This window comes from Ambystoma mexicanum, chromosome 1q, assembly GCF_040938575.1.
Source record: "Ambystoma mexicanum isolate Mex_15411 chromosome 1q, UKY_AmexF1_1, whole genome shotgun sequence".
Lineage (NCBI taxonomy): Eukaryota > Metazoa > Chordata > Amphibia > Caudata > Ambystomatidae > Ambystoma > Ambystoma mexicanum.
The window spans coordinates 631,632,766-631,659,411 of NC_090922.1; positions in this window are offsets into that span (position 1 = coordinate 631,632,766).

Consider the following 26,646-nt stretch of genomic DNA (forward strand, 5'->3'; position numbering starts at 1 on the left):
GGTTTCCCAGAAAACATGCACCACACTCACGGAAACCTGCCCACAGTTCCCAAAGGGAAAGACAGCACGGCAGGAAGCTGAAATTACCACGCTGGAATCTGCACAGGCCTCCCAAGCGGTCAGAGGGACTGCTGAGCCACACGTGACGCAGCAGGGAGTGGGTGGAGGAACCAGCTACAAACACCCGACCGACGTCAAGCTCGATGGCAGGATGCCGTATGCCCCAGGGAATCCAAGGGGGAGCGTAGACACCGAAGCTGAGACACGGAGGGGAAGGCACCACATCCCCCCATTCACCAGCCAACTGGGGAACAGCACACACATAATTGCAGAAGTCAAAGGTAGTCCTCCCATGGGGAAGATACACCCTATCAGAGACCATAGCCTCTAAAGCTAGCCTCCGGGGCAGTAGCCAACCACTGGCCAAGGTGGGGGAGGCTAGACCCAACAGGGACCAATACAAAGCCTAGGGAAGGTGGCAACTAGGATAAAAGGAACTTATCTCCTAGGACTCTGCAAAGAATACAAGGTGACGGAAGGCTACACCTGGGCTAACGAAGCCCACCCTACAACAACTAGAACATGTATTTATTTATTTTATTTATTTGGATTTATAATGCGCCAGCGGCCTAAGGGAATCTTGGTGCTGTTACAGGATGCTTTGCTTGCGCAAAATATGGAATCATATTTACATTAATACATTAATATATACATTACAGCCTAGTCGGACATAGTACATCATAACAGTCAGCACAGCGAGATGCAGCCTACTTAGTTGATGTTAGCGAGCCGGTTGTAGGTTGGGCTACATATCGTGATGGCTACTGAAAGAGTTGTGTTTTGAGTGCCTCAAAAGACCCACCTTCCTACCCATGCTACCATCCCTTCTGAAAAACAGAAAACCACCTTAGCTGTGTCACCTGGCGTATTGAACCAATACATCTTTTGTGTGATTTGTAAAATGACACCCTCCTAAAAAATAAATCACAAGCTGACACGTGTTATAACCCAAGTACCACCAACGCCTTTCACAAGCATGATGCTTTCTCAAGATGAAGAAAACAAGTTTCCTTAACCAATGTAAGGTTTTGTGTGCTACACTTCCGAGAGTCCAGAGTGTAGCACGATAAAAAAAGGTTTCTATTTCGGCCCTGTAACCTAGGTGTATGGGGGCAGGAGCACTGTCTCCCCGCTCCTTCCGGTTAGGATGCATACGCACGCCATGCTGGGAATCAAGGCCACGTTTAGGATGTACATATGGGCATGCATTGATAAGATCACACAGAAAGATACTTTGTTGGAATGTCAATGATTTTCTTCTCCTATACTCCAGCACTTTCCTCACGCGTGCTAATGCTGGAGATGGTGTAGATAGTCACATCATTCCTGGAATATGTTGGGAGGGATGTCTGGTTGGAGAAAACAAAACATTGTTGTGCCCACATGCGCCTTCTAAGGGCACACAAAGTGTGCACACAACATCGAAAACGGAACTCATTTTGAGACTGGTTAACAGAACTGCTCATTTCATAGCGAGATTAAATGTGACATGACGCATTCTAATATAAAGATTTTAAACGTATCACTGTTCTTAAACAATCTAATTCCTTCAAGATTTCAACCCCGTGGCACCGTATATTGAATGTGCAGAAGCAATTTTGATTCATGTTGTTTAAGATTCGCCTGATTGTTTTCACCTCTTAGTAACATGGCTACTTTCTCACTGCTACTGAATTTCAGTTTCATAGCCTACGCTCGGGAAAACGTGACTAATACGTTCGGAACCAGTTTATCTGCGTTTCAAAGTCTAATGATGGTCCTGTGAACAGTGGAAGGCAGTGGCCATGGCTAGGGCTAGGCTTCAGGCTTGCTTTTCATCAACAAGTCTTTTTATGGTGAAAGAACCACTCAGGTTCGTTACAGGGACAGAGCCAGGGGCGTTGCTAGGGGGGGGGGGCTAAGGGGGTTATAGCCCCTGATCTTTTGGTTGTAGCCCCGGATAGAATCTCAGGAGCTACAGTCAAAAGATTAGCTAGCCCCCAGCCCCAACAGTTCTGACATCAGCTTAGCCCCGGGTCTTTTCCAGACCTAGCAACTCCCCTGGACAGAGCCAAGAAGGGAATAGGGCGGCGACTGCCGTCTGTGGTGCCCTGGCTCTATACACGGTGTGCCCCATCTGCCTGCCCCTGGGCTGGCACTGCTGGGTCAAAGAAAACTCTTTGTTATTTAAAAGAATGTGTGCAAGAGTAGTTGGGGCATCAGCTGCAGTGTTCATGGGCTGCACGCTGGTGTCCGTGATTTGCTTAGCTGCCAACCTTTGAACTCCACGCTCACACTGATGCAAGCCATGCCTCCTTTCATTGTAGCATTTCCTGCTGCTGCCCTACCCAGAGAGAAGACTACAGCATCAGATGTATGTCGGCAAAATAAGTGGAAACAAAAGTGTTGATGTGTGTGTGTGTGTGTTTTAAGGTAATACTGTGTGTGTATGCAAGAGTTTGAATGCATTTACTGCAATGTGTGTGCGTTTATGGTTGTATGTGCAAGAGTTTGAGTGCATTCTCACTCATGTATGTCTTTGTGTGTGTATCTAGGAGCATTAGGAGCATATTTGTGTGAGTGACTGTGGCTGTGCCTGTAGGAGGAAGTATGTGTATGTGTGTGTGCAAGTGCATGTGCCTACGGTGGGGCACAAAAGAGTCAATGCAGGCATGCATTGAGCATCTGGCATCATCAAAGTTATTTGCAGTGGAAATCCCTGCATATATTGAGAGTTCGGCATAATACAAGTGATATAGATGTGTTGACGTATGTTGTGGTTGCAACTTCAAGAAGATGATTAGCAAGGACAATACTGGTCTATATTGTGGGTGCAGCTTCTTGAAAGGGATTAAGAGTGTCAATACTGGCATATATTGGCATGACAGTTACATTATTTGCAGTGTGAATTCTGGCATATTTTTTTAGCACAACATCATAAAAGTGATGCAGCAATATTGACATATATTGTGGGTGCAACTTCATGAAAATTATTTAAGGTGGTGATTGTGGCTCAAGATTGGTGGTGCTTCACGAAAATGGTTTACAATGAAAATACTGGCATGTACTGTGGGTACAACATCAAAGTGATTTACAGTGGGAAAACTGGCATAAATTGTGTGTGACATCATAAAAGTAATCAACGTATAAAAATGCTGGCATATATTATGCATGCAGCCTTATAAAAGTATTGTGGCAATGCTGATACATATTGTGGGTGCAATGTCATGAAAAGGATTTACATGGTGATGTCATGATAACTTTGGTATGTTTTGTGGGGCCGACATCAAAGTGATTTAGAGTATGAATTCTGGCATATATTGTGGGCGCAGCAGCATAAAAGTGGTGCTGCAATGTTCACATATATTGTGGGTGCTGCTTCATAAAAGTGATATACAGTGGCAATGTTGGCATTGCCTGCATTGTCCACAAGGCCTTCTGTGGCCCGGGGCCTCAATACCTTCAACTCTCTGTTCCTAAATATCTTCCTTCTCGAGCCCTTCGCTCAGCCGCCTCCAACTCCCTCAGGGTCAGTCGCTTCTCCAAGCAACGAGTTGGTGGTAGATCTCTTTCCTCTGCTGGGGCCTCCCACTGGAACAGCCTTCTTGCCTCGCTGAAACTCGAGGAGAATCATCTCCGGTTCCGGATACACCTCAAAACCTTTCTCTTTGCTTCTGCTTTTTCTCCTCCTCTCCCCTGCTGACTTCCTGGCTGAATCTGACACTGCACTGGTTACCTGGCCACCTTCTGATCTATGGCCCAGGTCCCATCCCCTGCCAGCTGGATACCTGCACTGCCTTCCTGGCATCCCCCGCACTTGGGGACTGTTTCTGTATCCCTACAAGTCCCACTACCAGCACTTGACACCTGTTGTCTGCACTTACCCTTGCACTTACCCTTGCCACCTGCTGGCCGAACCTTTACTTATTGCTTTTTATTTATCCTGTGTACTGCAATGTTCCCTCTGCCCCGCACTTCCCCACTTCCTCCTCACATGCACTTGCGCAATCTGAATGACACCTGGCCTAGTAGGATCGTTGTCCGTCTTCCCTCTATTCCTGCTCCGTTGCCTCATCGCGCCTTGAAACACTTGTGTATAGGCGCGTTACTAATGCCATATCATATCATATCATATATGTGTGCAACATTAACAAAGTGATGTACAGCAGGAACTCTGGCATATATTTTGGAGTTGGAACAATGAATTTAAATAAATATAGTGGCAATTCCGGCACTGGCATATTATGGGCGAAGACTCATGAAAGTGGCGCACATACTGTGCATACAAGCATGATTAAAATGTTGTACAATGTTCCTTTGCACTGTGGTGACCGGAAAAATACAGAATTATTTTCACGTATTACCCTAAAGGACCAACTGTAAATTGTATCACTTTAGGACCCATTTTCACAAGCCTTTTTGCTGTGAAATGCACCATTTCAACGCAATATTTGAATCATTTTAACAGGGGGGGAACTGCCTCTCCCCAGCCCCAAAATCCCCTTGCAGTACTTAGGCATCCCTCACTTCGCTAATTGGGAGGCTACGTTTATGGCTGCTGGCCACTGACCTTAAATCCATGGTAGTGTCCCCCTCACGAGCCATTCGCTCTTCTGGCCCTAAAAACTGTCTCTCCCACTGGGGCATAGTTATTTATGTTGGTTGTTGGGCATTAAAACATGCAGGCTGATGCCCATGGGTTCCAAACACCCTTACTTGACCAAATCAAGTAACCTATATTACTAGCTGATTTTTAACTCTGTGAAATATGTTATTGGTTAGGGGTGTCTACGCGGAGTAATATGCTATTTATAGTGTCTCGTTTTTGCTTGTCTTCTTTCAGAACCAATGGGTGATTCTACTGAGAGGCGTATCCCTCCTTCCTTTGATTTAGAGCTTTTATAAAAACATAACCTTGATAAATGTAGAAAACACTGCCTCTGGCAAGGAATGCCGTCAGGGAAAATGTAGGCAAAAAAAAGCAAGGACTGGATTCGCTTCGGTGCTATTGGGCACACTTTGTCTAAGAGAAAAGAGCAGCGTTTTGCAACTTTTCTCATTGCTAGCATACAGCTATTTAGCTGATTACAGAAGGGGCCGGTGCTAGGCCTGCACATTTTATCAGTACAATTGTGACATGATTTTGAAATGAATTGCAGTGGTACATATTTCCCAAGCAAATATTCGTTTGGCAGCAGCCGGGCACAATGTCGCAAACCCAGGAGGTCACTGCTTCTACTTCAGGATTTTGGGTATCGGCGTCAACACACATATTTTTTCAGACGGGGGTGGGGAGGTGAACAATCCGTGCAATGTACTGAAGATGCCAAAACTCCCACCTTAAAGATGACGTCTGTACCATAACATCCCCCTTGGATTGCAAACGCAGATGCAGTCCAAAATGGAAGAGCGAGACCTGGAGCAAACAACATCAGAGTAATCCTGGAGAAAAAAAAATCACGAGTTCTTGTTAATCGTGTGGGAGTCAACCCTGCGATCTATTGTTCTGCATGACTGCTAGAAATTATGCTTTGGTAGGGGTTTGCCTCCAGGATTCCACTTCCGTCCTGCCAGAAGTGTTCCTCATATCAGATGAGGCAAGAGTGTGTAAACAAGGAGCCATTTTGGCCACTTGTTCTTTACCGTGGGAAATTATGCTCTCAGCTTGGAGATAGACCACACTTCTAGAGACATACCTATCTTTGGGGGGATTTCTAGTCCAGTCATTGATCCCCAGACAATGGGCCTCGTTATGAGTCCGGCGGCAGCCGTGCCGGTAAAAACGGAGTCATTTTTCTTCCGGCGCCTGGCAATGGGTACTTACCGGGACATTACAGCCCAGGCAGTCCATGTAATTGCCCATTGCCGGGCATCGGAAATAGTTGCTCCCCATTCCCATTGAGTCCCACAGGACTTAATGGGAATGGGGAGGATGGATGCGCCGGCACCGTTAATAACGTGCCGGTGCATCGGTCAAAGTCTGCGAGCAGCTGCCATTCCGCCCGCCAGGTCAGACCAGTCGGCCGGGAAGGCACCTGCTCGCAGACCTCTTCGTTTGCCGGTCCTGTAACAACGGTGCCGGTAGCTTACCAGCATCGTTGTTACCGGACCGGCAACCTTGTAATGAGGCCCAATGCCATCATCTTGAGTCAAGTCCTGAGAGTTACCCTCATGGTTTTATGAGGCTGTTTTCATATTCTAGGCTGGGTACATAAGGCGCACCAGATGTATGTACTAGAACCACTGGCAGAGTGCCCCTGAGGCCTGAGTTCGGGTGCACCATTTTGATGCTCTTAATTGGTGTCTAAATGTGATTGGGGAAAGTGTGCTTCAATGTTGAGTTCTTCATCAGTGCACAGCAACATGTAAGGCTGTAAGGCAGTGCAGACTTTGGACACTGTCACAGTAAGAAATAACATCGAGGAAACTGGTTGTCCGAAGAGGCTCTGTCTGAGTGTAAGTGTTGCGGGTTGCGACCTGATGAGCAGGGGAGGGATTCGGGGCATGGAGCTGTGTAGGAAAAGCGTGATGAAGCTGCACCATGCTGTTGAAGACTAGCAGGAGAAAGCTGTTGGGAACTGGGGAAGGTTGGCAGGCTCGGCGGATGTAATGTTGAATAGACTGCTGGGTATCGAGGCTCCTGACAGTCCATGGCCATGTGTGCGAGGCTGTACACTAATGACTTTACACTGTCTACGGCCATTATGGGTGACAAGCTGAGGATCCTGTCCAGCCTAATAAAGTGGAGGAGAGTCTCCTTCCTGCTGCTGCTCGCACCTCTCCCACCTCCCACCCTGCTTCCCGCCAAAGAACAAAAACTTGCCCGCGGCCCTAAGAAGGATTCAAGAGGCAGGGCTTGCTGGTGAATACAAAAGTGGGAAACAAAGGGCGTTAGAATGTTGGCTTCTAGCCATACTGTTGAAGGCTCAGATGCACAACACCCCAGGCCCTTGTGTCCCATGACCCGCCACTTGCTATCTGCATGTTTTGCAAGTTTAGCTTGAAGTCTCTAGACATCTGGGACCAATTTAGACTCTTAGCCGCATATCCTGCTTTCCCTGCCCTCGCAAAGCACCATGCAGGAACACCCTCTCCCCTCTCAAGGCTCTTTCCTGGGGTTGCTCAGGGATTTTGGGATTAGGACATGTGATCGCCGGAATGGCAACAGAACCTCTGAATGCAGGTCCACCCTTGCCCATCCTAGTGCCTCATCCCCCTTGCCCATTGAGTACTCTGAAGACCACTTGGGAGTAATGACACAGTATACACATGGCCGTGGGTCAGGGTTACCCCGTGCATTGGGCCTGAGCCTGCTAAGCTTTGCTAATGGAGCACACCTTCCTCTGCACAAGGAGCCAGTCTATCCTTATATGGGGAGAGGGAGAAGGGGCAAGGTGACCAGGGGCGCCTCGGCCTTTCGGACTGTGGCCATGCCGAAATCGTCCCTGGGGAGTGGAGGCCAGTTTCTGGCCCTGACTGGGCTGGTTTGGAAAAAAAGAATGTGAAAAAGAAAATATTTATGTTTTCCATTTTTTTTTTTTTTTCAAAACGCCTTTCAGCCTTCTTAGGTCGGTAAATGAGTACCAACACAGGTTGGGTGATATTGTATGCATATTTGTTCTATAAAAAAGAGCTTAAGCGTAAGTGCTATGCAATAACATATCATTTGGCCTTGGACGTCTGCTTGGATTCACAGTAATTTAGTGTACTTAGGAACAATGCTATTTGATGCCACTTCCCGTTTTGTCAAGGGGTGAAAGGTCGTGTTTCATTGCTTCCCGGGATGTTATCAGTGGGGTGGTGGTGAAACGACATCACTTCCGGTGATTTCATCAGAGGGGAATGGTCATGAGGCGAGGGGTGGGCCACTTTTTTGAGGTGAGGGGTGGGCCACTTTTCTTTGGGTGACCGGGCCTATTTCTTGTCCCAGTCCGACCCTGAAGGTGACTGGCGGTGTATGCCCTATGGTGCCCACTATGACACTGCCACAATTTATTTATTTATTTATTTATTTATTTATATTTATATAGCGCGCAAGAAGCCCAGGGGCATTGAGGCGCTGTTACTTGCAATAACTTAGTTACATGGTACAGGCATGAAAGCGATTGATAATTTGCTGCCCAGTGCAATGTACTGGAAAATAATGTTGGCTAAAGGTTTAATAGTTACTCTTAAATTTGAGTATGACACAAGCTGACATCTACTGAGGATAACCAGGCCCAAAGGAGACTACATTTCGATTCAGAGTAGGGTTGAGCCACTGGATGAATATTTCCATTGATTATAAGGAAATAGAGGAAACACACGTTAAATAGTTTGAGCCCCATTTCATCTCATTTTATCATAGTCATTTTAGCTTTTACCAAACCCTGAGCTCTTTGCTGCCCTTTGCCCTTTATACTTATATGTCTAATACTGGGCTTGCCCAGTGCCTCCAGATAGAGGACCCCCGGTTGTGGGCAGATCCACTACTCAATGGATGATGGATCCCATTAGTAAATTCCGGATCTATTTGCCTCAGTCAGACAGGAGCCTTTCTCAAGAAATGGAGAATTATCTCTGAAATATCAATACTTCTAACACTGGAGTGTGGGTGAGCCTAACGTAGCTGAAATCCCAACGACAAACATGTTTTCAACACTCAAGCAGGTAGTGTAGGAAGAGGACGCTTGCATTTATTACATGTTTGGAACACTGGGACACACCCAATTGGCCCTCTGAACCTTGCAATTGTACCAGAGCACATCCCAGAGATTTTCAAGCCTACATATTTCACCCCTGGGGAGCACACAACCCATTCCGCATGTAGCGCACAAGCCCTCCAGGCGCATCTCAGCTTGAATTTAGGGTATCGGTGCATGGTGATGGCAAGCAGTCCCGCTCTGGGGATCAGGAATCTGTGTTGAAAGCCTCTCTCAAAAGGGTGTCCGGGCTCTGCACATCCGGTAGAAGAGAAACGCGCTTAACGCCTTGGGTTCCTCGATTGAAGCCATCCCTAAGAACTTGGTAGCCATACATACATATATGACCTCACCAGCACTTAAGGATGCAGCGGATCCTGATGGCCCTTAGTACCGCCATGGGTACACTCCCAGGAAGGCCTCCTTCCATGCAGGAACACCCTCTCTCCTCTCAAGGCTCTTTCATGGGGTTGCGCATGGATTTTGGGATTAGGACATGTGATCGCCGGAATGGCAACAGAACCTCTGAATGCAGGTCCACCCTTGCCCATCCTAGTGCCTCATCTCCCTTGCCCATTGAGTACTCTGAAGACCACTTGGGAGTAATGACCCCGAAACACCAAGAGTAACAATGCAAAGGGAGGGAGTCCAATAATGAAGGGGCTGCAAATATCCGATGAGACAACTCCCTGGCCTGGACCCCTGCAGGAGGAGTGGGTTACAGTGCATCAGCTTCAGGGAACTCACATGAGGCTGGGAGAGGCTGTGTCCCCGTGAGTGTGCAGGCAAAGTGGGGGCTGTCTTGATGTCTTGCGAGGCAGTCCCCCTGCTATCTGTGATGGTGGGAGCCCCTCGTCTGCAGTAACTTACACAAGTGTACTCAGTAGCCCTAATGAATAAAGCAGCTCTCTAGGTTTACACTACGAGGGGCGGGGCTGCCCAGACAGTGTGGAATGTCTTAGGGCAAATAAGATGGACATTATTGATCCAGAGGAGATGGTGTGAGTGGATTGGGGCGTCCTGATGATACTCAAGTGCAGCTTCTGATGACTAAAGAACATGCATTTGCAGGTTGGGGAATTACATTAGAAATGCATGGGTATTTTTGTGTCTTACCTGTGCCGGGTATACCCTCTATCCAGTCCCCTATCCGGCAATGGCTCACATCACTAGCACAAGCAACTCCCGCAATGCCCCACATGCTCCCACAGAAACCCATACCTTGAATGCACGCCCAGGAGTGGGCCTATTATGACAATATCTATCTCCCACACAGGGTGTTTCCATGATAGTGTGAATCATCACTTGCAGATATTGACTGACACTGACATAACTCCAGATAGAGCGGCAGCAGTGGGGATTGAAGAGGTCAAAGCTGTCCAAATGACCTACCTCAATGGAGGAGCACATTTCCATGCAAGCAGTGGTAAATATTAAAACTCTCAATGAGCCCTACTTTTAGAACTATCCTTAACTAAGCAGCTGCATACAAAATATAAAAATAGTCTTCAAAAATACACAAAGACTATGGGGGTCATTACGAGGTAGGGGGTAACCATGCCGCTATTAACCGGGTCCAGGTTCCTTGAATGAGGAAATACCAGGCCATTCCGATCTTGGAGGGCCTGGTAATTCCTCATTCAAGGAACCCTTCCCCATTCCCATTCGAGCATCCATAGGGCTTAATGGGAATGGGGAGGGTGCTAACAACGGGCCCGTTTATAACGGGCCCGTTGTTAGCACCCTGGTCTGCTCGTGGGGACCCGCTAAGGGCGCCTGGTAAAACCAGGCGCCCTTAGCGGGTTCCCGCGAGCAAACTCATAATGAGGCGGTAAGGGGTTGACGGCTCCAGCACCTTTTACCCCTTACCGCCTCACTCGTAATGATCCCCTATAAAGGGCCCTTTTACAATAATATGTTCAAAAGAGTCGTTATTTGTAGCAAGCTGCCTTGCCAGGACTGTCTGGATGAAGTCCCACATGGACATTCCTCCTCCAAGGTCTCAAAGGACTGGGCCTTGAGTGCTGGAAGGCCGAGGGCAGCAGCAAGGATGCAGCCTGGTGCTCTGCGATCCAGGAAGCCATGCAGGGTAAGCTGAATGGGATCATGGCAGACATAGTGCAAAAAAAAAAAAGAAAAACAAACAATGGTGGTAGGCAGTGCTTAATTTGTGGGGGTGGTTGCCGGTGCCCAACACTGGCACTCTTCTTTGGGGACCGGAACATGGCTGGGGCACGTGCAATTACTTTGTTTGTTCAGTTTCCAAAGTTCCAAGATCATAAATCATTCCGAGTCTGCTCTGCGTCTCTGCTTGCAGTTGCAGGCCATGGCTGGCTGCTGGGCCTAGGAGTATAGCAACAAACAGCCAATGGAAACCAACATTCTGTTGTTACTATGCAGTATTTGATACATTCTGTATAGAAACACAGAATGTACAGTTTTCATTGGCTGTTCATCTGAGTCTCCAGCCAGTGAAATGACATGATGACGTGTGGGGGTGGATCACGTGGGTCTGTTGTTGCCGAGGCAGGCCATCTTCACCTCACGAGGCACACTTGCTTTGTTAAGGCGTGGCGTGACGCGTGAGGAAGGAAAGCCTGCCCCTGCACGTGTGGTCCCGTGCACGGCCTACTTGCAGGCAGCTTAAGAAGGCCTGGCTGGCTGGCTTAGTGTGCGGTGTAAATTCAACTCAACTTAGTAACGTAACGGTAAGTACTAAGCACCTCCACCCACCCCAACTTTGACTGCGGCCGGCCGGTGTGGCATGCTGTGGTGACTGGCGTGTGCAGGAGGCAGGCAGCTGCTTGCCTGCTCTGCTCGTTGTGTGCCCGCGGCCGCCGCAGGCTCAGGATTTGACCCGAGCTGGCAGGCAGGCCGCAGGGCAATGCGAGTGGAGCAGTGTTATGGCTGCTGCTCTTAGCATAGTCCTAGCAGCGGGATGGTACAGCAGCTCGGTGTGTGCAAATGTTTTCTGGGCTTGCCGATGGGCCTTCCCTTCTCAAATGGTGGCTTGGCAGGCAGGTGCGACGAAGGGTTAAACATTAGTTACGCCCTGGGTGATGGGGAGGGGGCCGCGGGTGTTATTTGGATAACCCGTGACATCTGCTTTCCGGGGGAATTAATTAGGCTAGCGTGTTAGCCGCGTTAATTTAATGCCATGTTGTGAATTGGCCGTACATGGGCAGTTGGGCATGGCTGGCGCAGCCGCGCATTGCATTTGATTATTTATGTTACTGTAAAGTTGATGGCTAGTTGCACATGGGACATCAATAGCTCAACGTGTAGAGCATCAGTCTATCAGAAACCACATGCAGGGTTCGAGCTACCTATCATCAGGCATGTCGCATTTGGCCTCCGGAACGCACGCCTTTTCAGTGTTCTGAAAATGTTTTATAAAAAGTGCACCTGTGGGTTTAGCCCCTCCCCCCCCCACATAGGTATCTTGACAAGTATCTGTTGGCAGTTAAGCTCAGCTGTGCATTTTCTCCATGCTGCAGCAGCCATTGCAGGAATAAACTTGGAATCTATTATTTTTTTTTTTTTTCAAGCCGATCGCCATACTGGCTACTAGTGGCCATAAACAAGACGGGCGTTTTTAATTAGGCTCTCTAGCAAAAGGAAACAAATAATGTTGTGGGACTGCAGTCTAGCATTGCAAATGAATTAATATTAACGCATTTATATCCGTCACCTCGCTTAAGGTCATATGGGAAATGGGCGCCATAACCGTAGTTTCTTTCGAATTCAATCGTGCATGGGGTTTGTTATTACAATCACTGTAGTGATGCCCGGGACACTTTAAGTTACAATGGGCCTCATTCCGAGTCATGCCGGTAAGTATCTGTATTTTCCGGCATGGCTTAAAGTACGACACCGTGCTGGTTGAAGTCCGAAAATTACGGCCCATTCCGAGCTCTCGGACACGCGCTTTCCGCCATGCCGGAAAAGGACCGTTCGGCCTGCCGCAAAACCCCCCGAAAAACCCCTACCGGCATGCAACTGACACGTAAAGTACTACACCGCCCTGTAAGCATTAGCGACAGTGCATAACGGTGACCGTAAATTACGGTGACCGTAATTTACAGAAACCGTAAATTACGGTCTCCGCCAAAAAACGGATCCGGAAATTACGACATCGCACAGGAACGGGAAGGAGAGCGGCGGCCATCTTTAAAAACACAATCCATTGCCATCCGAAGCTGCCAGCAGCCCTGTGAGGAAAGTAAAGTCGTGAACCGGACCAGGCACCGCAGGACATGCCGAAAGCACCAAAAAGGGCGGCGGATCGCGTCCGCAAGGTGAAATTCTCCACCGATGAACTGCAGGTCATGGTAGACTACCTGGCAGAGCATGCTGATGTAGTCTTCAGCGGCGACATGCGCAAGGAATCAACCCTCCGCAAGAAGACCATCTGGGCGGAACTGGCACAGAGGGTGAGCGCTGTTGGAAGCACCCCCCGCACTCCAAGGGACTGCCGCAAGCGGTGGGATGACCTGCGGGTGCGGGGCCTCCTCTCCAGCAACCGCAGCCAGGCCCTGCAGACGGGAGGTGGGCCAAGTACACAGGTCCAACTAGAGCCGTGGGAGGAGACCTGCGCGCAGCTCATTGGCACGGAATCCATAGAGGGCGTGGGGACCATGGAGTGCGGCGGAACGACTTCTGCAGAAGGAGGTGAGTGTTGACAGTGCGCACTGGCAATGTCCATTGCATCATGTAAACTGACCCAGGGGCCATCGAAGGCACCCTCTCGTGTTGCCCTCCCCCCATCCAACGCATCCCCCCATCCAACAAATGCTGAGGCAAGTGCCGCCTAATGCTGGCCCAAGTGCGAGTACATAACGCACATCAACCATACTGCACTGACTTGCACAGCCCATCATGCACACCGTCCAGCGTGGTAGGCATAGTACCTGCCGAAATGTACATGAACAGGGCACAACGATTCACTCCCAAACATGTGTATATGTCATCACCATGCACATGTACCACTGCCATAGCTACCCCCCAAACTGAACAACCCGTGAATGACTGAAATGTCCATGCAACCATGTATGCATATAGGACATAGCACATACACTAATGTTGTTCCTCTCTCCTACCCCCACAGGCACAGACCATGACAGCACAGAGCCCCAAGGAAGCCGGCCAAGCACCTCCGCGGGTACTGGCAGGGCCAGGCCGAAGCCAGCATCCAAGAAAACCACCCCTCAGCCTACGGAAAGGCCACTTGAAGCTGGCAGACCAGCAAACCACACAACATCCGCGGCAGCAGCTGAGCAAACCCCTACCTCAGCACAATCGAGCATTTCAGGGGAGGCTGCCGCTACCGCACCAGATGAGTGGGAGCCCAGCCCACCACCCATCCAGGGGCCCATGTCGGAGGACGACCAGGAGAGCATGCAAATGCTGGAACCATGCCTCGTGACACTGGCGTCATGCAGTGACTCCGGGGATGCACCATCACCAGTGCACAGCCTTGAACTTGACCCGCTGGGATGTGACGTCGTTCCCCCCAGTCCACCCATACAACACCCTGAACAGCATGCTGGTGCAAGTAGATCATCCGATGGCCCCCCTTCACCTGACCAGTTCAGAGTTCAGCAATTGAGCGATCTCATAGAGAACTATATTGAGGATAATCGCCAGACCAGGGCTGGACTGCATGAGGAACTCGATCAAATGCGCCAGTCCCTCAACGACTGCACCACCAGATTGTGCGACTCCCTGATGGACAATACAACCCGGCTATGCCATGTCCTCAACCGCATTGCTAATGCCCTTGAGGCAGGGAGTCAAAATACGGAGCCACAGCAGGAGGACACGTCCGCGACAAGTGAGGCCACGCAAGGCAGCCCGGAGAGACTCCTCCGGCGTTCCTTGCGCAAACGGGATTTGCCTCCTCTAGACAAGGGCTCCAAGGGACATTAGCCATTCCTCCCACATGTGGTCCCCAGATCCTACATGGGACGACTGCTCGGGAGTTGGGGGGAGGGGGGAGGAGGGTGATGTTGTGTTCTGGAGTTGGGGGGAGGGGGTGATGTTGTGTTCTGGAGTTGGGGGGAGGGGGGAGGGGGCATGGGCATTTGCTGATGTAAGCACTGTTTTTTCATTTCTTGTTATCTCAATACACAATTGGTGTTGCAAAGTTGAACCGTTGTGGACATTCTTCATTGCACATTTTGTCCATCTGCACATATGGCATGGGCCCATTCGACACCAGATATCAGTGGAGGGGTCAGCCACCAGTCCTGGTTCGCGGGCACATATGTGCATCACGCAAATCTGCTGCATCTACACGCATGCACGGGTATGGCCATAGTCTGGTTGCCCCATGGGTCTGTTCAGGGGGTTCATGACAGGGGTCATGTGGCTTGCTGTTAGGGTACATCACCCACAGCTGCATGTGTCGCAAAATGAGGTGGGTGTGTGGACTGTCATGGTGGTGAACAGTACTTGGCTGTCATGGCAGGCTTTCGATGATGGCCATATGTACATGTACATAGATATATTCGGCACGATCAGGGACACAAATATGTGTCCGATGCAATGTAATGCTGTGGGGTGTCGTGTCTACATGATGGTCCGTGAACGGTGGTGTGGACATCTTGGGGTACATGTTCCTTTGTCGCATGCTGCTGTTCTGATGTCGGATCATTCTGGTGCTGTGTACTGTGTACATTCTCATTTGGCTGTGGATCATGTCCATCATCCAGCTCTGATTCATTCTATGGTGATTCCCAACACTCCTATGGGGGTGCCATGCCGGTGACGTGATATCGTACCCCTGCTGTCCTCCGTGAATTCCACTTCCAGGGGTGGGTCTCCAATGTGGTGCCAGGCTGGGGGATGCCACAATGTGAATGTGCAGTGTGCCCTCGGATATGCACTTGCGGTTGTGGTGTCCGCCAATGAGTGGTGCTGGTGTAGTGTGCCTATCCCTTGTCAGTTGGTGTAGATGTAGTGTGATGTGGGTGCCTTATTCTGGCAAAGTGAAAATATGTTCATATGTGCCGTTGCCCTGGTTCTTTGGCAGGTTTGTTGTCAGGGTGAACAACGTACAATGGCTCCATCGTTTCTACGCAGTTGGTTCATGCAGGCACCCACCCTGTGGCACCAGTGCACTTGCATGACACAGTCAGACAACTCAACAGCCAGCCAGACAGGTCATCCTGCATGTTGGGCCATGTGGCGCGGTAGCGTGCTGACCTCTTTCCTTTTCAATCGACCCTCCCAGGTCCAACTTGGGGCTCTCCTCTCGGACATCTTTTCCTCCACCTGTGGTGTTCCCCAGGGATCTAATATCCCTCCTTGGCTGTTCAACCAGTATTTGGCACTCCTTGGCCACCGCATCGCCACCCTCTGCCCAAACTTTCAGCGCTATGCGGACGATACCCAGCGAATTTTCAGCCTACCCTCGGCGTCCTCCTCTCCTTCCCTCATCTCTGACTGTCTGTCTGATGTCCAGGAATGGTGTGCAGCCAATGAACACTGCCTTAATGCTAGTAAGACTGAGATTCCCCTCATCGGCACACCCACTCCCTCCTTCCCTTAAGTTCAAAACACTATGCATTGTCCACAAGGCCTTCTGGGGTCTGGGGCATGAATACCTTCTCTTCCTGAATGTCTTCCTTCCCAAGACCTTTGCTCATCCGTCTCCGACTCACTCAGGGTCAGCCGCTTCTCGGAGCAACGAGCTGGGGGTAGATCTCTCTCCGCGGCAGGGGCCTCCCTCTGGAACAGCCTTCCTGCATCCCTGATATTTGAGGAGAATCATCTCTGGTTCCGGAAGCACCTCATGACCTTCCTCTTTGCTTCTGCTTTCTCTCTCCCTCTCCCCTGCTGAATTCTTCACTGAAACTGCACAGGATCTGGATCTGGGCCACTCTCGCCGACCTCGGTCCTGGGCCCAGCCACTCTCCACTTGCACTGCCTCCCTGGCAACCCCTGCACTGCGGGGCTGTCTCTCTATCCCTACAGCCCCCCCTTCCCAGCACTTGTCTGCACTTACCTTGCACTTGCCACCAGCTGGCCCTATGAATTTATTTTTGGATATTCGACTTACTTTGTACTGCACTTCTCCCGTCCCCTTGCACTTGCACTTTTTCCCTTCTCACTACCCCTGCACTTGTGCGGTCTGTGTGACACCTGGCCTAGTGGGATCGTTGTCTGTCTTCCCCTTGTTCCCCCCTCCCTGCCTCGTCGCGCCTTGAAACACTTGTGTATAGGCGCGTTCCAAATGCCATATCATATCATATCATGTCATTTCAGCAGGCCCTTTGAGTCATGTGTAGTTGTTTGGTGTCGGGCCCACCCATGTGTGCGGTTCTTGGTAGTGTTGCATTCCATCTGCACGTAGGGGGAGTGGTATTGTTTGCAGTGATGTCCGCAACGTGCATGCCAAGCTGGTCCACATACGACCGGTGGGTGCTGTCAGGGGCACCATTGTCATTTGGCATGCCTCCATTTGCTTTTGGTCCAGCTTTACTGTTTTGTGTCTCATGGGTGGTCCATGTTGGGGATCGGTGGACCCTTGTGTGTTTGGGGATGTGTTCGGGGGGGTGTAAGGGCACTTGGATATGTGGCCGCGTAATGGACGGCTGTGACATGCCACTGTGTGCTGGTGGGTGCCTTTGGCATGGGTGTGGGGCACAGGCAACACCATCACTTGTGCCGGGTTGGCACTGTACATTTGTATGGTGCTCGCTTGTCTTGTGTCTGTGCCGCAATATGGTGGTGACGGTGTCACAGTCTAGGTGGTCAGGGGTGTCTGTTTGGTAGGCCTTCTCCTAGAGCGTCAAGTCATGCTCCGTGTGCATGGGGGCTGCAGGGGTGGTAACGGAGGATGCACTGGTGCTGCATGCAGGGCTTGTCTCCCCCCTCCTTCTACCCCTGTGTCTCCTCAGTGGGGGGCCTGGTGTTGTTGCAGGGGTTTGTGTGGTTGTGGACTTAATTGTTCAATTGGTGTCATCCTGGTGTGGGAGGGTGGTGGTGTGTGGGTGTGTTCCTTTTCTACTATGCCAGACTCCTGGCCTCCGTCTGTGTTGCATGTGTGCACCTGTGGCTCTGGGTCCCACTGCTCAGGGTTCTTTACTCCTTCTCTGAGATGCCTGTATGTACTCCATGCCGGTAAGGTACTTTACGGCCTTGAGGAGGACGTAATTTAAGTGTGGTCCTTACTTGGAATCGGCTCCGGTTTATGCCATGGCGTTAATTTCGCCATGGTGGTGCACGTGCGCGACCCAAGACCGTAAATTACGGCATTGTAGTTTACGGTGCCGTAATTTACGGTCTGAGGGGTCGGAATGGCATGGAGCGGAAAACCATGCCGGTAAATCAATACCGGCATGGTTTGTACCTTACCTCCAGACTCGGAATGACCCCCAATGTTTCATATGGATGGCTTTGCGCCTGCTCCCATTTTTCATTCAGTGTTAAAGATCCCTTCTTTGGTAGGATTACACACGCGGGGCAGAGAGGCATGTAGAGTTTGTTCCGCATAGGCGTCACTATGTCTTGGTGTGATTTATTCACGCTTGTTTTCCCCAGCTGGTGTGGGTGCCTAAGTGGGGGTGGGGAGCATGCCAGCATAGCACTATGTGGATGGACACCAAGCCGCACTCGTTTTAAGACCATTTAGCCATATGGATTACGCCAGGGGGGTTATTGCCAGGAACTGGAATGAGAGGGGTTTATGTGCTGCGTTACAATACATGCATGGATTGTGATTTGCTGCGCTCGTTGTTCCATCCAATGCGGTGCACAGGAACAACAATTTTATTTGGCACGAGTTTTTGTGCTTAAGGGGCTTCGGCTAGTTAAAAATAGCTCAGTGAGTTGAGCGCCCGCTGTGCCAATAGGGACGTGTCATGTCTGTCACAGGTCCAAACAGGAATTGCTTTACGGGGTGGCCCAGTTTTGGCAACAGTGTGTGTGTGTGTGTGTGACGAATTTAGTTTTAAGAGGTGGTTTTATCACGGTCCGTTCTACCGACACTGCGAGGGAGGTATACAAAGGGTTCAATCAGCCAGAAACCTCCTATTTATTGTCTCGGTCTGCTTAGAGAGAGGGCGCAGTCTGAAGGGGGACAGCAGCAGGGCTCCATGCCTGCAAGTTAGGTGGCTACCCTACCGTTCATGTCATTATTCAAACAAATATACATGGGCGTAATTATAGGGGGGGACAGGGGGTTTTGCCCCCCCAACTTCTGTGGCATGCCTTTTTGTCCCCCCTATCTTTTGGAGGGAGGGCAGGGGGGCCGCAATCATCAATTATGTAATTGGACAGCGCGAGCCAGGCTGGCGTGCTCAGCAAGGCTTGCACTGTCTCATTACATAACGCAGAGATGCCAGGCAGCCGCGCTGCAACACATCCAGGGCTGGGGTGCCCTACATGGCTCAGTGCCTCACCCTGGCTGGCTTGACTCAAAGTCAGCAGCCAGGGTGCTGAACTGGGTGTTGCAGGACCTGGCGCCTGTGCCGTGACGCTAGCAGCAGCACTTCCGGAGGCCAACGGCACAGAGCATCGCTTTCGGGCTTCGTGTTAATGCGACACACAGACAGGAACTAGGAAGCTCATTCCACTTCCTGGTTTCTGTCTGGAGGCACGTATGTGCGAAGAGGTTAGCTCGGTGTAACATGAGATGTGGCCCGGGCAGCATATGAAAGCAGAGCAGAGGTACTTAAAAAAATGTATTGTGTTTGTGTATGTTTGTTGGGGAGCTATGTCCAAGCCCTCTGAGGCAAAATACATGCAAACTTCCTAATTAGCATATGGATTGTACCAACAGGTGACTTCACAGAAAAGGAGATTGGGAGGCACATAATCAGTCTTTGATACTTGGAGGCACCATGGAAGTGACTTTCGAATAAGTTGCCATAAATAAGCCAAGTGACAAATAACATTGTGGTGCAAAATACCTGAATTGAACTATTGTTATATGTGGAGCCACTTTATAGTCATTAGCCTTTTCCATTCTAATAGCATGATACATTAACATAAGCTTTGAAGTGAATCAGAATCACTTATAGAGCTGCAGATAAGGCACAGTGTGATTAAATAATTTGCTCAGGATCACACACTTGGTTAAATGGTGAAACTGGGATGTGAACAATTTAAACGACCGTTGATTGGTTCAATTACAACCCCGGTGACCCAGTAATTCTGGAGGCGGAATTCTTTAAATCCCCATCCCCATGGATTTCAATAGGACTCCATGGGGATGGGGACCATGGAAACACCGGTTCCATCTATGACAGAGCTGGTGTTTCCATGTCCGTCTGCAGGCGGGTGGTGTTACTCCCGCCAGTTCAGACCTGGCGGGAGTGACACCTCCTACCTGCAATACTCGGAATCAGCCGGTCCGGAAACAACAGTGGCAGCGGATTTACCGCCACCGTTGTTTCTGGACCGGCTGACTTGTAATGAGGCCCATAGTCATTATTTCATAAAGCATGCACCATTATGCACCCTTCTCACTTCTGATCACTCCCTCCCATTCACATTTCTAAAGGGACAAAAGTCCCTGCTAATAGTTCCCCCCTCCCTCCCATCGGTGCCTAATGGCTCACATTGTAATACTCTGTTGATACAGAGCAACGTGGTGACCCTCTGCTGCCCGGCGCTCCTTGGGACATTGTCCTGGCAGCAGGACACCTCTACTATTCGGAACAGGTAAGGTGTCCTGCTGCCAGGACAAAGAGCGTGCTGAGCAGGAATTGCTCAGCACACATTGTCCTGCCAGCGGGACACTTTTGCCGTTGGGCACCCTCTTTGAGGTTCCGAATGGGAGAGGTGTCCCAATGACAAATGTCCTGTTCTGGCTCTTAAAAGAAATACGAGGGGCAGCTTGACCACCCTGTTGTGACTCTCCCGCTCGGTACTCCACTGCTTGGAGCCATTTGAACACAGGAAAACAAACCTTAAGTTTAATCAGTCAGAATCTTGTAGAAAAAATCTATCAGCACATAGACATATAAGGTGCTGTGCAGAACCTATGTTTGGAGATATATGGCATTTAAAAATCTATACCAATTATACTTGGTCACCCACTGCACTGCATTAACCAATGATTTCTGCCTTTGAATGAAAGGAAAAATCAGGCAAATTGCTGACATTCCAGTGAATCTGGTCCTTTCGCCCATGGCTTTATAGTTCAGCTAGGTCAAGTCAACATAGCCCAAAATTTCAGGTATCAGGGTGTGATAAAGTCTGGTCTACTCAATGGACGTTGCACCACTGTTTCCATGTGTTCGTGTAAATGTACATATAAATGCTGTGTGCACACAGTGTATGTCAGTGGAGGTGCTTGGCGCTTTTGTGTGTGAGTGAGACTGTGTGCAAGCATATGTGTGTTGACATTTGTGTCTGTATGAATGATAAATGATGCATTGTTTGTATGTCCTAGTGGAATTAAGTTTGTGAATGTTATGCTGTGTCACTGGGTGCATGGCAGGCCGGCTGAAGATGTGTGTGGCCCTAATTGAATTTTAAAGATACACCACCAGTCTTATGAAAGTTATAACAGAGCGTCAGCAATGGACTCTTGTGGTGTAGTAGTTTAGTGTTATCCCTCAGGGATTTAGGTTGTTTCACCAACGTACAAAATCACAGTGGAATTAACTTTAATCATTTTCGCTGCAAATACATTTTTACCTCAGTACAAACAATCAAACCCATGTCCCCTCAAACTGCCAGTACACCCATAAACCCCCACCTACCTATTCTCCATCCGCGGCCTCTCCTGTAACCTGCAGCGTCATTTCCATCCCTTTAACATGGGTCGGATCTGACACTGCAGCGTCCCTTTTCTTCTTTTTTTTTTTTGGGTCCCCTGCCACCAATGCTGAGTAAGCAGGGGACACCCCCGCAACCGCCAAAGCCAAAAATACTGAACATGGGTTGAGCGGACTAACCTGTGCAACCACTGTTCTTCATGTTTGGTATCTTCGGCTTTGAACTAATGGTGGTGACTGAATTCAGCCAAATCTACCATTCGACCAAATTCTTTTTAACAATGTGGCCGAAACAATCCCTCAGAGCCACCATCCACCCTTCCTTCACCCCACCCCTTTCCTTCAGTTGTCATGTCCCCCCCAACATTCTCAGCAAAGTTACTCCACTGCAAATATATACAAACAATAATAGCACTAAATGGCCATTCTGTGTTATTATACTCTTGTCAGGTGCCACTAATTCGACCAGGCCATTATTAAACATGGTGATGGTATATATCAGTGGTTCAGACGTTCATCTTGGTATGTGGCTTTCTTTTTAATGTGTGGTGGATGTGAGCCGGCATCAATGACACATTAATATTTTTTGGAAAAATGAAAATGAAGCAGTTGAACATGTCACCCAGTACAATTCATCCCCATCATCCAGAATATTGCCTTGTGCACAGAAGCAGAATAGCCAAAAAATGCAATGCAGCACCGCATTCTTCATTTGTGAGTTTGTGACACTGGTGCAGTTGCCCTAATTTGGCCCCCTGCCGGTAATGATCAGAAAGGCCAGAAGGGGGGACTAAAATAGGCACCAGGACTTAAAATGCCTTTTCAAACACAATGAACGATTTATCGATAGCAACATTTACTTCATAGAACACCAAATAATGTTCAGTTTGTGCACTTTGGATGCCAGTGGCGCGTTTGAATAGTTAATCTGTATAATTCACCAATACATATAATAATGTATACCTTAATTCATAGCAACTGAGATTTTAGTTTGGGAAAGTCCCTGTTTAATGTTGCTTTTTCATGCACACTGTGCAAGTGAAAGTGGTCAATACTGCCGACAGCACGTTGCACTAACACTAAGTAATGAAACATGCCCACGGTAGCATACAAAAGAGACCCACGTTTTCCTGTTGGACCAGGCCTTTGGGCATTACCTTATTGACATTTGGGACAGTTGAGTCTGTGGGAGGGGGTGAGGAGGACCAGGTGTTGTTAAAGGGGGGATTGATTGAGGGGGCTATAACCCACTCTTTTGCCTCTGGCATTTTTTGGCACTCTTTTGCCTCTGGGGTTGCCGGAATGCTGGAACCACTACACCTACCATAACAAGTGTTTTCCAACTTTAAAGCAGCATACATTCTCAACCCATGTGTTCCTTTCCCCATCCATCCAACTACTAGCCTGTGCCAGCAGTTGCTCATGCAGTGCCAAACATGTGACATGAAGCAGTAGCAGTGTGATGGGCTGGTGGTGGGCCGATCTAGGTCTAGCACTGAACTGGTGCGGGCGGCGGCGCGCTCGGTATTATGGGGCCAATATTTTTTGGGGACTGGCACTTATTTTTTTACAAATTAAGCACTGGTGGTAGGTGACGTTATGACTGGGGACTTTGTTAGATGCCCCTGCATCCCGCAGTTCTGCTTTACTGCCATTACGGTCACCGAACTATCTATAATAGTTGAACAACTAAAGGTCACTAAGTGCAAGGGTGACCCCTGCTCGGTCGTCATTATTAAAACCTGTCCACCCACCCAACTTGAAGCCATATGTACATTTGTTGATACTTACCTCATGGAGGGTGTGGTACCCCAGGGAGTTAAAAAAGTATGGGTATCCCCTATCCTAAAAAAATCTGGGTTACCCATGGATGTTCTGCTTAATTACAGGCCCATCACAAACTCCCAATTCTTGTTAAAAATTCTGGATCGGGTGGCATATGTGCAAATTGCAGAGCATCTTAACAAATTTCCTGTCTTGAATAATCACCAATCTGGTTTTAGACACAGAGTTCGCGTTACTCAAATTGAAGTCCAGGCTCATGGAACGTATTCACAAAAATAAAGGATCTATGTTGATGCTGCTTGATTTGTCGGTGGCCTTCGACCTGATGGACTACTCCATCATCGTCACAAGGTTGAGGGAAGTTGCACATTTCTGACCGACAGCACCTCTTTGGATAGCCTAATTCCTTAGGAATCGGGACAGCAGAGTCTTTTTTGAGGAGGCTGAGGCCCCGCCTATAACTTTAAAATATGGTGTTCCACAGGGCTCCTGTCTATCGCCTTGCCCCTATAATATATTCATGGTGCCTTTCTTTGCCCTTCTGTATCAGCTGGGCATAGGGTTTAGGAACTAGGCCGACGCTATGCAGTGTGTCATCACCATCTCATGCACACATGCCTCAGATGAAGCAGAATTGAATAGGATCTATGCCTTGATAGAGAGCTCGATGGTTCTTAACGCCATGGCCTTGAACAGAGAGAAGACCGAGCTACTGATTGTTGGCTCGTATGGCATGATACAGAAGCTTGGTCTGACGTATGAGAGCTTTTGTATTGGTAGCGTGATGACAGTGCATCAAAAAAAAAATTAGAACGCTTGCCATTGTATTGGATCAGCACCTCAATATGAAGGCTCACATTGGGAGTTTAGTGTCTGCATCAGCATTCTATATCAAGCTCTTGGACCATATCCGTCCATTCATCTCCCAAACAAATGTGGAAACTATCGCAAGAGCTATTGTTGGGGCCAACATTGATTACTGCTGCAGCCTGCTTGCGGGTATTAGCAAAACAGACTGTAGCAGGCTGCAGGTAATCCAAAACGGAGCAGTGCGTGTGGGTGTGGGACTTGCCCGGAGAGACCATGGCCCTCATTCCGAGGTTGGTGGTAGTCATGGTGCTAATTGCGCCATGACTGCCACAAATAACGGTACCGTGTCCGGTTTGGTGCAATGGGGACTAACCGGCCTAGTCGCACCTTGCCGGGACTGGTAAGTCCCCATTCACCAAATCATTCCCCATTCCCATTTGAGCCCCCATAGGACTCAATGGGAATGAGGAGGGCGCAAAAAACAGACGGCGTATGCCAAGCCCGTTATTTGCGCCCTGGTCCCTTAACCTGTCCATCTTTAACACCTGGTCAGGCCAGGTGTTAAGGAAGGGACCCGCTAAGGGACCTCGTAGTATGGCGGTAAGGGATTACGGGCACCGGTCTCCTTACCGGTGCCCGGTATACCCTACCGCCCTACTCGGAATGAGGGCCCATGTCTCTATGGCCCGGCAGGCATTGCAAAGCCGCCACTCGGCGAAGGCCACCGGAAAAGGCCTAAGATCCTCTCTTCAGCTCAGCTGCGAGAGAGGACTCCACCTGCACCCAGGATGCGCCCTGCCTCCATGGTTAGAGGAGCCCCTGCCACCATTGCAGTCCACGCCGCCTCCGCCGCAATCAACAAATTCGGGGAGCCATCTCTGAGCTCCATGACAACAGAGGAAGCGGAGCCCCTGCCGCCATTGCAGTCCACGCGGCATCCGACGCAATCAACAAACACAGGGAGCCGTGTCTGAGCTCCATGACAACAGAGGAAGTGGAGCCAGCTGATTCACCTGCCGCTGCCTGTAGCCCCTCCTCTCTCGCTTTAAAGGGAGAGGAGTCAGCCGCCAGGCACAGCCGCCACTCGGCAAAGGCTACCGGAAAAGGCCTAAGATCCTCTCTGCAGCTCCGCTGCGAGAGAGGACTCCACCTGCACCCAGGATGCGCCATGCCTCCATGGATAGACGAGCCCCTGCCGCCATTGCAGTCCACGTGGCCTCTGCCGCAATCAACAAACACGGGAAGCCGTGTCTGAGCTCCATGACAACAGAGGAAGCGGAGCCAGCTGATTCGCCTGCCGCTGCCTGCAGCCCCTCCTCTCCCGCTTTAAAGGGAGAGGAGGTCAGCCGCCAGGCAAAAACCGCCACTCGGCAAAGGCCACCTGAAAAAAACTAAGATCCTCTCTGCAGCTCCTCTGTGAGAGAGAACTCCACCTGCACCCAGGATGTGCCCTGCCTCCATGGATAGACGTGCCCCTACTGCCATTGCAGTCCACACAGCCTCCGCCGCAATCAACAAACACGGGGAGCCGTGTCTGAGCTCCATGACAACAGAGGAAGCGGAGCCAGCTGATTCGCCTTCCGCCCCTCCTCTCCAGCTTTAAAAGGAGAGGAGGTCAGCCGCCTGGCAAAGCCGCCACTCGGCAAAGGCCACCGGAAAAGGCCTAAGAGCCACTATGCAGCTCCGCTGCGAGAGAGGACTCAACCTGCACCCAGGATGCACATTGAAGTCCACGCGGCCTCCGCCGCAATCAACAAACACGGGGAGCCGTGTCTGAGCTCCATGACAACAGATGAAGCGGAGCTAGCTGATTCGCCTGCCGCTGCCTGCAGCCCCTCCTCTCCCACTTTAAAGGGAGAGGAGGTCAGCCGCCACTCGGCGAAGGCAACCGGAAAAGGCCTAAGATCCTCTCTGCAGCTCGGCTGCGAGAGAGGACTCCACCTGCACCCAGGATGTGCCCTGCCTCCATGGATAGGCGAGCCCCTGCCGCCATTGCAGTCCACACAGCCTCCGCCACAATCAACAAACACGGGGTACCGTGTCTGAGCTCCATGACAACAGAGGAAGCGGAGCCAAATGATTCGCCTGCTGCTGCCTGCAGCCCCTCCTCTCCCGCTTTAAAGGGAGCGGAGGTCAGCCGCCAGGCAAAGCCGCCACTCGGCGAAGGCCACCAGAAAAGGCCTAAGATCTTCTCTGCAGCTCCGCTGTGAGAGATGACTCCACCTGCACCCAGGATGCGCCCTCCCTCCATGGTTAGACGAGCCCCTGCCGCCATTGCAGTCCACGCGGACTCTGCCGCAATCAACAAACATGGGGAGCCATCTCTGAGATCCATGATAACTGAGGAAGCGGAGACAGCTGATTCGCCTGCCGCTACCTGCAGCCCCTCCTCTCCCGCTTTAAAAGGAGAGGAGGTCAGCCCCCTGGCAAAGCCTCCACTCAGCAAAGGCCACTGGAAAAGGCCTAAGATCCTCTCTGCAGCTCCGCTGCGAGAGAGGACTCCACTTGCACCCAGGATGCGCCCTGCCTCCATGGATAGACACGGGCCTGCCGCCATTGAAGTCCACGCAGCATCTGCCGCAATCAACAAACACGGGGAG